Source organism: Ranitomeya imitator, chromosome 7, assembly GCF_032444005.1.
Source record: "Ranitomeya imitator isolate aRanImi1 chromosome 7, aRanImi1.pri, whole genome shotgun sequence".
Classification (NCBI taxonomy): domain Eukaryota; kingdom Metazoa; phylum Chordata; class Amphibia; order Anura; family Dendrobatidae; genus Ranitomeya; species Ranitomeya imitator.
In genome coordinates, this window is record NC_091288.1 from 165,116,725 (window position 1) to 165,130,873 (window position 14,149).

Below are 14,149 nucleotides of genomic sequence, written 5' to 3' on the forward strand. Positions count from 1 at the left end.
AACACATCAGCAAAGAGAGATGCATCAAATGAACAGACATGTTTAGTCAGTCCTTTCTCCAATAAATTCCCCAAGCCCTGACGTCATGGATTTCCGGGTCAGATGATTGGTTCAGTGGCTAGAAATGGCCATACTTTCCATCAGTATACTGTTTTGTCTATCATCCAGTGTTCTGGCAGTGAGAATATTCAGTGTAGTAGGTTGCTTTGTCATGCCCAAGAGGACCAGAATGTTCTTTACATGTGTGAAAAATTTTACATTTGTCAAAAAAAACAGTTATGGAACACAGAAGATTTTCATTCACCAATTGCTTTTTCCAATGATTAGAGTGGCCATAGCATCCACTTCCTGTCTATTGTGTTCTAACCTTTTCTGTTGCCACCAGTACTGATACCCATACCAAGCAGGGCATCTACTGCCTGTCCATGCAGTTATATCTATACCGTGCTACTGCTGCCGTGGCTGCCCTTCATGTTCTAAACTGTTCGGCTGCTGACACTGATGCAGTCACGTTTGCAGTCCATAGCCACACATCTCCTGCCTGTCCAATGTCTTCTGTAGCTATGTATACTGTAATGCTGTTCCTAGAAATCCATGTCAGTTTTTCATACTTATATTTCTATTTTTTATGACCATAAATTACTAATCAAATATGTAACATTCCTATATATTGGGCTAATTTTTAATGTGGACGTGGCTAGTACAGCAATTTGAACTGGTAATGACTTTGAATTTATGTTTTTCTTTCCTGCTTTCATTTATCTATTTATTCATTTATTGATTCATCTATTTCACACGTAAAATACTTTTTGGGAGTATTTCAACTTTAACCCCTTCCCGACCTCCGCAGTACTAGTACTGCGCTGCGGGAGGTGCAGTTCTGACCAGCGCCATTTTCCGGTCATTACGCGGCATCGCGCGCTGACCGGGTTCCGATGGCTGCTTTCCATGACAGCAAACCATCTCCGCACGTAGCCCCGGGGGGCTGCACCGCCCCCCTACATCAGCGAACGCTGTGATTGGCTGGTCAATTTTGACCAGCCAATCACAGCAATAAAACAATAAAGTTATTACAAAAATAAATAAATAAAGCATGTGACCGGCTGTGATCTGTGCTGAGTGACGTTGCATCAATCACAGCTGTCACAGTGGGTGGGGTGATCACCACGTCACCTCACCTGATTAACCCCTAGGGCGCTGATTGGCTGAACAATAGCTTCTAGCCAATCACCACCAAAGGGGTTAATCTAAAATACCGATCACCGCCCTGCACGCCACCTTTCTCTCAGATTTGGCATGCAGAGCAGTTGTCCAAGCCTCTGAGTACCAGAGTCAAAGAATCCATTGGTGGCCAGTGTGATCAACCCAGCGATCTCCTGCCTCCTTCTGCAGCGTCCTGCTCCAGCTTTGTGCTCTGTGCTGTGTGCTCTCTGCTGCCATCTGCCTGCTGTGTGAGGCCTGTGATCAAAGCAGAGCAGCAGCAGCACCTCCCCCACCCCTTTCCCATCCCCCATCCCTGTTCCAGTACCCCCCCCACCCTCCAAATGATTTTTTGCGCACTTTTTTGCGCTTTTTTTCTTGTGCGCGGCATCCTGCGCAGAGCATACGTGCTCTTCCCATGTCCGCAGCGCTCTGATCAGTATTGCTGCTGATCAGAGACTGCGCCACGGGAATTTTTCTTTTTTTAGATAGCACAGCGGACTTCGCAGTCTAAGCGACGTCCAATTTTTTTTATAGAAAATAATAATAGTAGTTAGTACAGTATAGTTTAAGACGTAGCGTAGCCGACGTCAGTATTTGGTGACACCATCTTTCCCAATCCCCCCCCCCCTGTTCCAGTACCCCTCCCCCACCTCCAATTGAATTTTTAGCGCACTTTTTTGTGCTTTTTTTGTGTGCGCTGCATCCTGTACAGAGCATTTGTGCTCTTCCTGTGTCCGCAGCGCTCTGATCAGTATCACTGCTGATCAAAGACTGCGCCACAGGGATTTTTCTCTTTTTAGCTAGTTCGGATAGGGACATCACAGTCTAAGTGACGTCCGATTTTTTTTTTTTAGAAAAAAATAATTATAGTAGTTAGTACAGTGTAGATTTAGACGTAGCAAGGTAACATAGCCGGCGTCACAGCGCTAGTGACAACCGATCTTTTATAGAAAAAAAAATCGTTTTGAGTAGTTTTATAGGTAGTGTGTTAAGTATAGTCGGCGTCAGTGTTTGGTGACGTCCGATCTTGTTGTAGGGAAAAAAAATCATACAGAGTAGTTGTATAGGTAGTGTGTTAGGTTTCAGTCAGTCGGCGTCAGTGTTTAGGTTTCAGTCAGTCGGCGTCAGTGTTTGTTGCTATCGCCGGGTAATTTCTAGTGCATTAGGGGAGCGTATGTCACATTGTTGCTGACGTCCGTTTTTCTTTTGTAAAAAATAGAATTAGTTGCATCAATTAACTTTTTAGCGAGTGCATTAGGGGAGCATACGTCACATTGTTGCTGGCGTCCATTTTTCATTTGTAAAAAAAAAATAATTAGTTGTGTCGATTACCTTATTAGCGAGTGCATTAGGGGAGCATACGTCACATTGTTGCTGACATCCGTTTTTCTTTTGCAAAAAAGAATTATTTTCGGCGGGTAAATTTATAGGGAGGGCATTAGTGTAGTGAACATCTAATTTTTTTTTACAAAATTTTTTTTAACATCTGATTTTTCTTTTCATTTTTTTCTTTTCTACATTTTACATTTCTACTTTTTTCTCTCCGTTTTGTTATAATAAAGAGTACCCTATTACACAAGCCCCACACATTACATGTGTAAAAGAACAACTTACACACACAGGGTTTGGGAAAAAAAATAAAAATGGCCCATTCGTCAACAAGGCGCTATTCACCAGAGTAGGCTTACGCCATCCTTGCGTCCGACATGGATTCAGCCAGCGAGGAAGATCCGACATTCCTCTATTCCTCATCATTCCCATCCTCCTCCTTATCTGGTGAGGATGGACCCCCAGCAAGACGCCCTAGGCCCCGGGAAACTCCTGCAGCATCGATCCCATATGGATTGCACCCCCTGAAAATTTTCAGCTTGTCATTCCGGATTTCAGCAAACATCTCAGGAATCCAGTTTGACACTACTGGCATCACTGAAATTGACTTCTTCAAATTTTTTTTCAGTGATTAAATAATAAATCTTATGGTGGCCCAGACGAACCTGTATGCCCAACAATTTTTCACCCAAAATCCAACGTCATCATACGCCAAATGGACCCCCGTAAATGCAGCAGAGATGATGACATTTTGGGCATAATAAAAAAACAGAGATTCGTCAGTACTGGAGTACTGATATTCTCTACAGTACACTGGTATTCCGCATGGCAATAACAAGGAAACGTTTTGAAGGGATCCATACATTTTTGCATTATAATGATAATGCTCAGTGTCCTCCCCGAGATGATCCTAACTTTGATTGTCTATATAAAATTCGGCCAGTGGTTGAACACTTCAGCAGAAAATTAATTTGCTGAGGCGTACACACCCCAGAGGGACATCATTATTGATGAATCTCTCATTCACTTCAAAGGGAGGCTAAAATTCCGACAATAACTGCCCAGTAAGAGGTCCAGGTACGGAATAAAGCTGTACAAACTGTGCGAGAGTACCTAAGGGTACACCGACAGATTTAGGGTCTATGATGGGAAGGACACCCAAATTAACCCCCCTGAATGCCCCCCCCCCCCATCCTGGGGATGAGTGGGAAAATTGTGTGGGAATTGCTGCACACACTGCTGGATAAGGGTTATCACCTCTACATTGATAACTTTTACACCAGCGTCCCACTCTTCAAGGCCCTCTCTGCCAGAGGTACAGCTGCATGTGACACTGTGCGAAAAAAAATCAGCAAGGCCTCCCTAAGCAGCTAATTAGGCAAATTCTGAGAGAAGGGGAAAGCAGAGCCCAATGCAGCAACAACATGCTGGTGGTCAAGTATAAGGACAAAAGGGATGTCCTTATCCTGACCACCATACACCGTGACAACAGCACCCTTGTCACTGTTCGTGGGACCACAGCACAAGTCCCAACGCCAGATTGTATCTTGGATTACAATCGGTACATGGGGGTGTGGATCATTCAGATCAGGTCCTCCAACCATACAGTGCCATGTGAAAAGCCAAAGTATGGTACAAAAAATTGTCTGTGCACATTGTACAGATGGCAATGTACAATGCTTTTGTGCTGTTCCGATCTGCAGGCAATACGGGGACCTTCCTTCAGTTTCAGGAGGAAGTCATCAAGGCTCTAATGTTTGGCACTCAGGGAGGTGAAGGTCCCAGTACTTATGAATCTGATAGTGCCCGTATTGTCCCAGGTCAACATTTCCCAGGACAGGCTCCCCAAACAGCAAGGACAGGACGATCACAAAAACGGTGCAGAGTATGTTCCAAGAGGGGAATCCGAAAGGACACAATTTACCATTGTGCAACCTGCCCTGAGAAACCTGGCCTTTGCATTAAGGATTGCTTCAAAGCATACCACACATCCACAAATTAATAAAATTTGTTTATACCCTGTTGACACAACACAATTTTATAAATCTACAACAAAAGAATAATAATAATAAACCGAACCTCCCCGTGGATGCACGACATCAGATGCTCCTCAACCCAGAAACAAATGCTCCCCTCACCGCTGCAGTACCGTACTAGCAGCACAGTCTGTCTCACAATATATTAAGTGCTAATCCCTTCAGCTTACCTACTGTAAGACTGTCACAGCCACGGGCGGGTCTGCGCTGAGTGTAGGTAGGTGTCCCTCAGCCCGGTATAGATCGCCGAGGGTCCCGGCGTGGTGCGTATCAAATACTGCTATACAGCATACCTCAGGGAAGCCCCGGCCGGCAGCGTTCCCTGGATACCGCAAACAGAAACGGCAATGGCCGCTAAGCTCCTCCTACCTAGTGACGTCACCTGCAGTAAGGAGCGCTAGATCGCTCAAAAAGGGGGAGAGGATTAAACCAACGCGTTTCAAGAGCACCGCTCTTCTTCTTCAAACCCTGATGAAGAAGAGCGGTGCTCTTTGAAACGCGATGGTTTAATCCTCTCCCCCTTTTTGAGCGATCTAGCGCTCCTTACTGCAGGTGACGTCACTAGGTAGGAGGAGCTTAGCGGCCATTGCCGTTTCTGTTTGCGGTATCCAGGGAACGCTGCCGGCCGGGGCTTCCCTGATGCACGCTGTATAGCAGTATTTGATACGCACCACGCCGGGACCCTCGGCGATCTATACCGGGCTGAGGGACACCTACCCACACTCAGCGCGGACCCGCCCGTGGCTGTGACAGTCTTACAGTAGGTAAGCTGAAGGGATTAGCACTTAATATATTGTGAGACAGACTGTGCTGCTAGTACGGTACTGCAGCGGTGAGGGGAGCATTTGTTTCTGGGTTGAGGAGCATCTGATGTCGTGCATCCACGGGGAGGTTCGGTTTATTATTATTATTCTTTTGTTGAAGTTGTTTACTATGTATTATGTGGTATTGATTTCTGTACGTTTAAGCGCGGCATCTATCTGTTTGTATTGATTTATATTGCTATTCAGGGTGGAACTACCCTGATTGATGCCAGCAGCTGAGAACCGTTAGGTTTTTTTGGGTGAGCGCCAGTGTCTGTATTTTTAGTCAATTTTATAAATCTGATGTACCCCGCACATCTTACATATAACACCCCATTATAAATCCATACACCAGTAAAACAAAAGCATTATAATCAATACTATAAAACTATGCCTCTAGATAAGTTCATTCAGGGGTGTAGATTCCAAAATGGGGTCACTTGTGAGGGGTTTCCACTGTTGGGATATTGGTGTACTCATGAAAAATTGCACAGCAACTTTTGTGGTCCATTTTCTGCTTTTTTACTTATGAAAATAAAAATTCGTTGCTAAAAATTCATTTTTGTGGAACAAATGTGATTTTTTTTATGTGATTTTTTTTTCATGGCTCTACGTTCTTAACTACTGTGAAGCACCTGGCAGTTAAAAGTGCTCACCACATGGTTAGATAAGTTCCCCTGAAGGGTGTAGTTTTCAATATAGGGTCACTTGTGGGGGTTTTCCAATGTTTAAGCACATCAGGGGCTTAAACGCGACATGGCATCTGCTATCAATTCCAACCAAATTTGCGTTCAAAAAGTCAAAAGGTGCTCCTTCCCTTCTGAGCCCTGCCGTGCGCCCAAACGGTGGTTTTCCCCATATATGGGGTATCAGTGTACTCAGATGAAATTGCACAACAACTTTTGTGGTTAATTTTCTCCTTTTACACTTGTGAAATTAAAAAAATCATTGCTGAAAAATCATTTTTGTGGAAAAAATGTCATTTTTTATTTTCACGGCTCTACGTTCTACGCTTCTGTGAAGAACCTGGGGGTCGAAAGCTCTTACCACACAGCTAGATAAGTACATTGAAGGGTCTAGTTTTCAAAATGGGGTCACTTGTGGGGTTTTTCCAATGTTTAGGCACATCAGGGGCTCTTCAAATGCAACATGACATTCGCTATCAATTCCAACCAATTTTGCGTTCAAAAAATCAAAAGGTGCTCCTTCCCTTCCGAGCCCTGCCGTGCGCCCAAACAGTGGTGTAACAACTCTGCTGGCATCACGTCATGGCCTCACATCTCTCACACTATCTTACCCACTGCTCCAGGCCATGATGTGGTTTCTGTTTCATGCCAGCTCCATGTTCTGTGTCTCTGCTCTCTGCATGCCTCATGGCTATGTGTATAGGGGGCCGGCGCCTGAACTCTCTGGTTCTTATAGGAATCAGGTGCATCTGTCTAATCAGTTCCTGACCAATTATCAAGAGGCCTCCTGTATATAGTGCAGCTCCACCCTGTGGTCTGGGCCTGTGCAATGTGTTAGCTCAGTTAGTGTTTAGCTGCTGAGTTTGCCTGGCCTTGCTCTGAGTTACTCCCTCTCTGGAGGCTTTTCTCTGTGCTATTGCCTTGATCTTGTAGTCAGCCCTCCAGGAGGCAGAATATCCTGATCCCTGTGTCTTTGTCCTTGTGTCTTGTTCCATTGCCTTGTCTGTACTTTGTCATATCTCTGTATCCTTGTCTGTGGCTTCCTTCCCTGCTGTGTCTTTCCTTGTGTTCTCAGTCTGCTTACACTCCGCACTCTTGCGGCTCTGCCTGCTCTGTATCTTGGTGGCTTTACCGCTGCTCCGCACTCCTGCGGTTCTGCTCCATTCTGCTCTGCTCCGCTCTCGTTGCTGCAGAAACCTCTTGCTGCAGTTCCTCTCTGCAATCCTTGCGGTCCCACTCTGCTTAGCTTCTGCAGTATCTCTTGCTGCAGCTTCTCTCCACATTCTTTGTGGCTCTGCTCAGCTTTTGTTGCTACGCTATCTCTTGCTGCTTTTCCACTCCTATCTGCAGTCTTGCACTCCCCTCCTGTGTGAACAGGTTCCTACCTGTTTCTTCATATTTCATATCTGTTCCTGCACCTCCAGTGTGAACAGGCCCCTACCTGTTCCTTCATATACCACATCAACCAATCCTGTGTTCCTGCCGTTCCTGCCCTGCCTTCCAGTCCTGTGTTCTCTGCAGTGCCTCCCAGTCCTGTGTTCCTGCCAGTCCTGCCGTTCCTGCCCTGCCTTCCAGTCCTGTGTTCCTGCTGTCCTAGCCAGTCCTGTGTTCTCTGCCATGTCTCTGCCAGCCTACTCGTCTGAGTTCCAGCTGTGCTCTTCTGCCAGTCCTGCCTAATATCCGCACCAATCCTGGTGTTCCTGTCTCCCAAGTGGGATCAGCAGCCACAGCCAGACACCACCCTGGAGTGGTACCTGGTAGCTTCCTATTGCACAAGTCTGACCTCACCATCAGAGGCTCCAGCGAACACCTAGAAAGCTACTTAGTTACTCCCCTTCCAGGGAAGTTTGGTCTGTGGTCCAGTGGGGCCACACCCCCGTATGCCCGCACCAACCAGTCTGGGCGCGTGCGTGACAAGTGGTTTTCCCCCATATATGGGCTATCGGCATACTCATGAGAAATTGCAAATTGTTGTCCATTTTCTCCTTTTACAATTGTGAAAACAAAAAAATTGTTGCTGAAAGATCATTTTTGTGACTAAAAAGTTAAATGTTCATTTTTTCCTGCCACGTTCCTTTAGCTGCTGTGAAGCACCTGAAGGGTTTAAAAACTTTTTGAATATGGTTTTGATCAGCTTGAGTGGTGCAGTTTTTACAATGGTGTCACTTTTGGGTATTTTCTTTCAAATTGACCCCTCATAGTGACTTCAAATGTGATGTGGCCCCTAAAAAAATGGTTTTGCAAAATTTGTTGAAAAAATTAGAAATTGCTGGCCAACTTTTAACCCTTATAACTCCCTAACAAAAAAACAAAAATTTGTTTCCAAAATTTTGCTGATGTAAAGCAGACATGTGGGAAATGTTATTTATTAACTATTTTTCATGACATATCTCTCTGATTTAAGGGCATAAAAATACAAAGTTTGAAAATTGCAAAATTTTCTAAATTTTTGCCAAATTTCTATTTTTTTCACAAATAAACACAAGTCATATCAAAGAAATTTTTTACCACTTACATGAAGTACAATATGTCACGAGAAAAAAGTGTCAGAATCATCGGGATCCGTTGAAGCGTTCCAGAGTTATTACCTCATAAAGTGACAGTGGTCAGAAGTGTAAAAATTGGCTGGGTCAGAAAGGTGAAAACAGGCTGGGTCTTGAAGGGGTTAAACACATTAGTTGTAGCCAATTTTCCCTGTAACTAGGGCAAGTGTATGAGCCCCAATAGGTCAAATTCAGCCCCCTGGCTGCACAGCAGAGGTAATAGTGGATCTGCAGTGCACATGATCTGTGCTATTTCAACTTCTCTTAACTGCTTCTAAATTCTTTAGGGAAAAATACTGTGGACCACACACTAAAAAAAAGAATAGTAATACATAGAGAACATGAGTGTTATTTATTAACAGACTCAGCTACTTTTTAAATAATCTAAAAGTACAGAGTCCTCATTCAATTAATATAAAGAAATCATATACGCTTTGTGGAAATGACTTCTAGATCAATAATATAAATGTATTTTTGGAAATTTCTATTAATAAATAGAGTGCAAATGACCGAATTGGAGGAAATTGTGAATGAAGCAGCCCAACTATTTAAATAATTCAATTATATGAGTCATCCAAGAATTTGTCAACTGTGTTTCACAATATTGAGCACGCTAAGTTGTCTAAGAACATTGGAAAGTAAGGAACCTGAGGACTTTCCATTATCTATTTCATATTCCAGCCCTAGTCTATTGATCCATAAAGGCACTACTGACTGAAGTGTAAATATATTTCATCTATCTTTCTCAACTAATTTTTCACTCTTTAATAGTGAAGCACCAGGAACATGTAGACATCTGTAGACAGCGGTAATAGTATTTGTTCTGAGGATTTTATTGACCTTTCTTTCCATCTCTCTGATTTAGTGTAAGAAGATAATGAAAACGACTCCTATATTAGACTCTGACGCTGAAAATGAAGTCATAGAAGACCAACCATCCAAAACTGATAAGCTAGAAGAAATAACTGGAATGACTGATGATGACCCTATTCAATCTAAATTGATGGTATTTCTTAGCTGCCTTGGAAAACAGTTAAATCTAGCGCTAGTACTGGCTGGTACCATAAAAGAATCATGTGAAAGTTGACTCACGTTTGAAAATGGAAAATTTGGGTCATGTGTTAACCTCGATGTGAAATGTGAAAATGGATATGTACATGACATTTGGAACAGTCAGGCAAGAAATAAACGAATACCAACAGGGAGCCTTATGTTGTCTTCATGTATTAGGCTACTTTCACACTTGCGTAGTTTTGAATCCGTCGCAATGCGTAGTTTTGGGGAAAAAATGGATCCTGCAAATGTGCACGCAGGATGCGTTTTTTGCCCATAGACTTGTATTGCCGACGGATCGCAACATATGGCCATACGTCGCGTCCGTCGTGCACTGGATGCTTCGTGTTTTGGCAGACCGTCGGCACGAAAAAACGTTCAAGGGAATGTTTTTTCGTACATCGCGTCCACCATTTCCTACCGCGCATGCACGGCCGGAACTCCGCCCCCTCCTCCCCGGACTTTAGAATGGGCAGCAGATGCGTTGAAAAACTGCATCTGCTGCCCACGTCGTGCCAAATTTTCACAACGTGGGTCGGTACGTCGCACCGACGCTTAGCGACAGACCCGTACCGACGCAAGTGTGAAAGAAGCCATAGACAAATTAGTATAATGCCTGTGGTAACAAGTAGTAGTAACTAGTGATGACCGAATAGACTCGTTACTCGAGATTTCCCGAGCACACTCGGGTGTCCTCCGAGTATTTTTTAGTGCTCGGAGATTTAGTTTTCATCACCACAGCTGAATGATTTACATCTGTTAGCCAGCATAAGTACATGTAGGGATTCCCTAGCAACCAAGCAACCGCCACATGTACTTATGCTGGCTAACAGATGTAAATCATTCAGCTGCGGTGATGAAAACTAAATCTCCGAGCACTAAAAAATACTCGGAGGACCCCCGAGCGTGCTCGGGAAATCTCGAGTAACAAGTCTATTCGCTCATCACTAGTAGTAACCATTTTTTTGAAAATATATATTTGTATTATTTTGAACATATTTATGATTTCAAGATCTACTCTCTACCATAACCAGCAAATATGTTTTTCCAGTGATCCGTCAGCAATGGGAGCAAGAACAAAGAGATTGTTTCATCCCTTGACCAAAAAACAGTCAGTTTGCAGGGCGATGGGCAGAATGCTGTTTGATGGGCATCAACTCTGTGCAAACTATTTAAAATTGCCCCTGACTGTGGCAATCTGATGGGCATTCCTCCCATGTATGCACTGGCGCACTTCATCACCATAAAAAAGCACCTTATGGATGTAAAGCTAAGTACTATTGTTTAGTATTTACTCCCGATGCGCTGAGTATAATTTACTCTGTGCATTGGGCTAAAACAGTTTGATATTGTTCATATTTTGGCAAGCAGAATGTGATAATGTCTTCATGCCCATAAATATATATTTTCTATTGAAGTAACAGTGGGCATTGTCCTTTACAGTTGTGCTGCGGCTACGCCTTTAATAGAGTTTAATAACACTGATATGTTATCTGTAGAGTATACTGTTTGTTATGTTATTGGTCATCATGATGGAATTTTGCTAGTAGCAATATCTTTTGAGTGTATCTTTATTAGTGGTTAATATCTTCCTATCATCAATTTAGTCTATAGGACCTATTAGGGTTTATTAGGGGCAGCCTTCATTCAGAAGGGTCACCATTTGCGCTTCATAGAGAACCAACCTCCATGACTGGGCAGGGGCAAGATTAGATCTTTAATAGGCTCCCAACCCCTTTTTTCTGAATTTTGCTACTACTTACCTCTGTGCTTTCATTTGGAAACACTCCATGTATACACATTTTCAGCATTATTTATATTTAGTATTATAAGATAACTAATAAAAGTCAACTTTTATAGTAGTGTATGTTCTGTGAACTAGGGTGATGGGCAGATAGATAACTCTGGATATTTTGCAGAATATCGTATTTATTCAATCATGGAGAGTAAGAGCTATAAAATATTATAATGCAGTGTATATTGCCGAGCCCATCATTCTACCACCAACAGTGGAAGTCTTGAGAAAGAATGGAAAAAATGATGCATTCAATTCTCAAGTGAAATGTAAAGGTTAGAATAGTTGAAAAATTGAGGCATGTTGGCATACAAAAATATCTCTGTATTACCCACATAAGATACACCAGGTTAAAATTGAAAAAAATGCAGCACTGTATCATCTTGGATAGCTGAATTGAAAGAAAAAAACATATTCTGGGCAAAGATTGTGTTTATAAACGTGAAGAAGACCCTGATGTCTTGAGAGATGGAAGTCATCATTGCATCATGTTACAAATATTCATGAATGGGAAACTAATGAAATTTATTCGCAGTAGCATTACCTTTCAAACGTTGAAACCTTGATGACACAAAGTGGTTTGACCCTAATTCAATCGGTTAAGAAAAGCTCTAAGACATTGTGGAAAATCAATGACCACTCTGTGACATTAGATAGCTGTCTTTTTTTGCCAAACCTTGGAAGTTTCCAACGAAGCCCTAAAGTACAGGTCAAAACTAATTCATTTTTACTTTGACGAAGACCACAATTGTTGCGGAGTTTAAGACATACTCCAAATACAGATTTAGAAAAAGGTGAAGAAGATTTAAGAAAATTTCAGTTTGAATTTTCAAAGCCACACAAGAGTTTGTGGTAAAACATTGCTTGACCCAAAGGGAAAGCTAAAAATGTATCCTACATGAAATGTTATTGTTTGCTAGGAAAAAGGGTAAGTAGGTGGGTCAAGATGTTAACCTCACTCCCACTGAGCATTGCACCGATTGAGAGAGCAGCATGGGTTGACGTCATCCAAATATTTATTTCTAGTTAAAAACAAAAATTCTAAACTGGTATACTGATTTTGTTGGTTAAAATATTAATTTATTTTTGTATGTCATTCAATAAACTAAAGTTTGCATGTGCACAGAAAAGGTTAAATTGATACATATGTCCACAGGGCTACTGTAGTTATAGATCAAAAAAGTGTACTTTTATATCAAGTCTCGATAAATTAGTATATTAATTAAGTTCCAAAGGGCGATTTCACTGCAAACTTCTCTCACTGGAAGCAGCACAGTGAAATTCACAGCAAAAAATACCACTATGGATATCCTTGCATAAAAGTGAAACATACAGAATCATCACAGTGTAAGCTCAATTTCCTTATTTTATGCAGAAAATATTTTGCATTGAATGATATGTATTAACATTCCAAATATAACACATTGCTGAGAAAAGAATGGAAATCCTCAAAATTTTTGAACAAGAATCCTCAAACATCACATCTCATGCACATACCCTAACAATTAAAAAAATATAAAATAAAATAGCATATTAGACTATACCATTATGTCCGATGGAATAATGTCAATGTTTTACTTTTACAGTTCAGTAGATTCATGGTCTGTATGTAAGATGAAGAAGAACAAAAATTATGAATGGCCTGTAATTACCTAATCTAAGAAAGCAACAATAACATTTTGAATAAAACATGACTAAAAGGTAAATAAATTACATCAATAATATTGCATGAAATAGTGAATTGTGTAAGCGTAAAGCAGTATGATGCAAATAGCATTCCAAAAGAGAGAAATACAAACCCAAATCCATGTTTTATAAATATATTTGTGTCTTCAAGTTTCTTGGTGGTGTGTGAACAAGTTCCTACAGACTTGTTCAATGTGCAAGTAGCCCATGTGTTTCTGGTTCTATAATTGTTTTCTTGTTTCTACAAGACTAGGGAGTCCACCACTCCTTATGGGTCATTTGCATCAAAGCTGTTCGATTCAGCATGTCCACATGGATATTCCCTCTCTGAACCCTGCTTATACAGGTACTATACAGATGATCAGGTTTTTAAATATATCAGATAGGGATTATATACATTAGTTAGGACTGCTCTATATGGGTATACCTTGACGATTGGTGGAGCAGCTTAGTATACATTTTTTTGCAAAAAAAAAACGTATCAACTAAATACCCTGTTTTTTCCATCTTTTGACTAGCACTTGCTTATTACTGTGATTTTTTTAGAACAGAGTATTTTTGACCTCACTGTGCTCTTTTGTGTCTTCAAGTTTCTTGGTGGTGTGAACAGGTTCCTACAAACTTGTTCAATGTGCAAGTAGCCTGTTGTGAATTCTGCTTTTGGGCTCCCTCCGGTGGTTGTAGGTGGTAATGCAGTTGTCTCTGGGCTGCAGTCCTGGACAGGTGTATCTACTGATTGCAGTTCTGACTGGAGTATTTAGGTTTGCAGGACTCATTAGTCCTTGCCAGTTGTCAATGTTTCTTGAGAAGTATGTGATCTCTGTCTGGCTTCTCCTGCTTAGCTGCCAATTCAGCAAAGATAAGTGTCTGTTTCTTTTTCTATGGCACACAAGCTGTGTGCTTGTTTTTGATTGTATTCCTGCTCTGAGTTTAGTAGTCTCTGGAGTTGCAGATATACGTTCCACGTCTTTAGTTAGATGGAGGAATTTTTGTATTATCTACTCTGGATATTTTT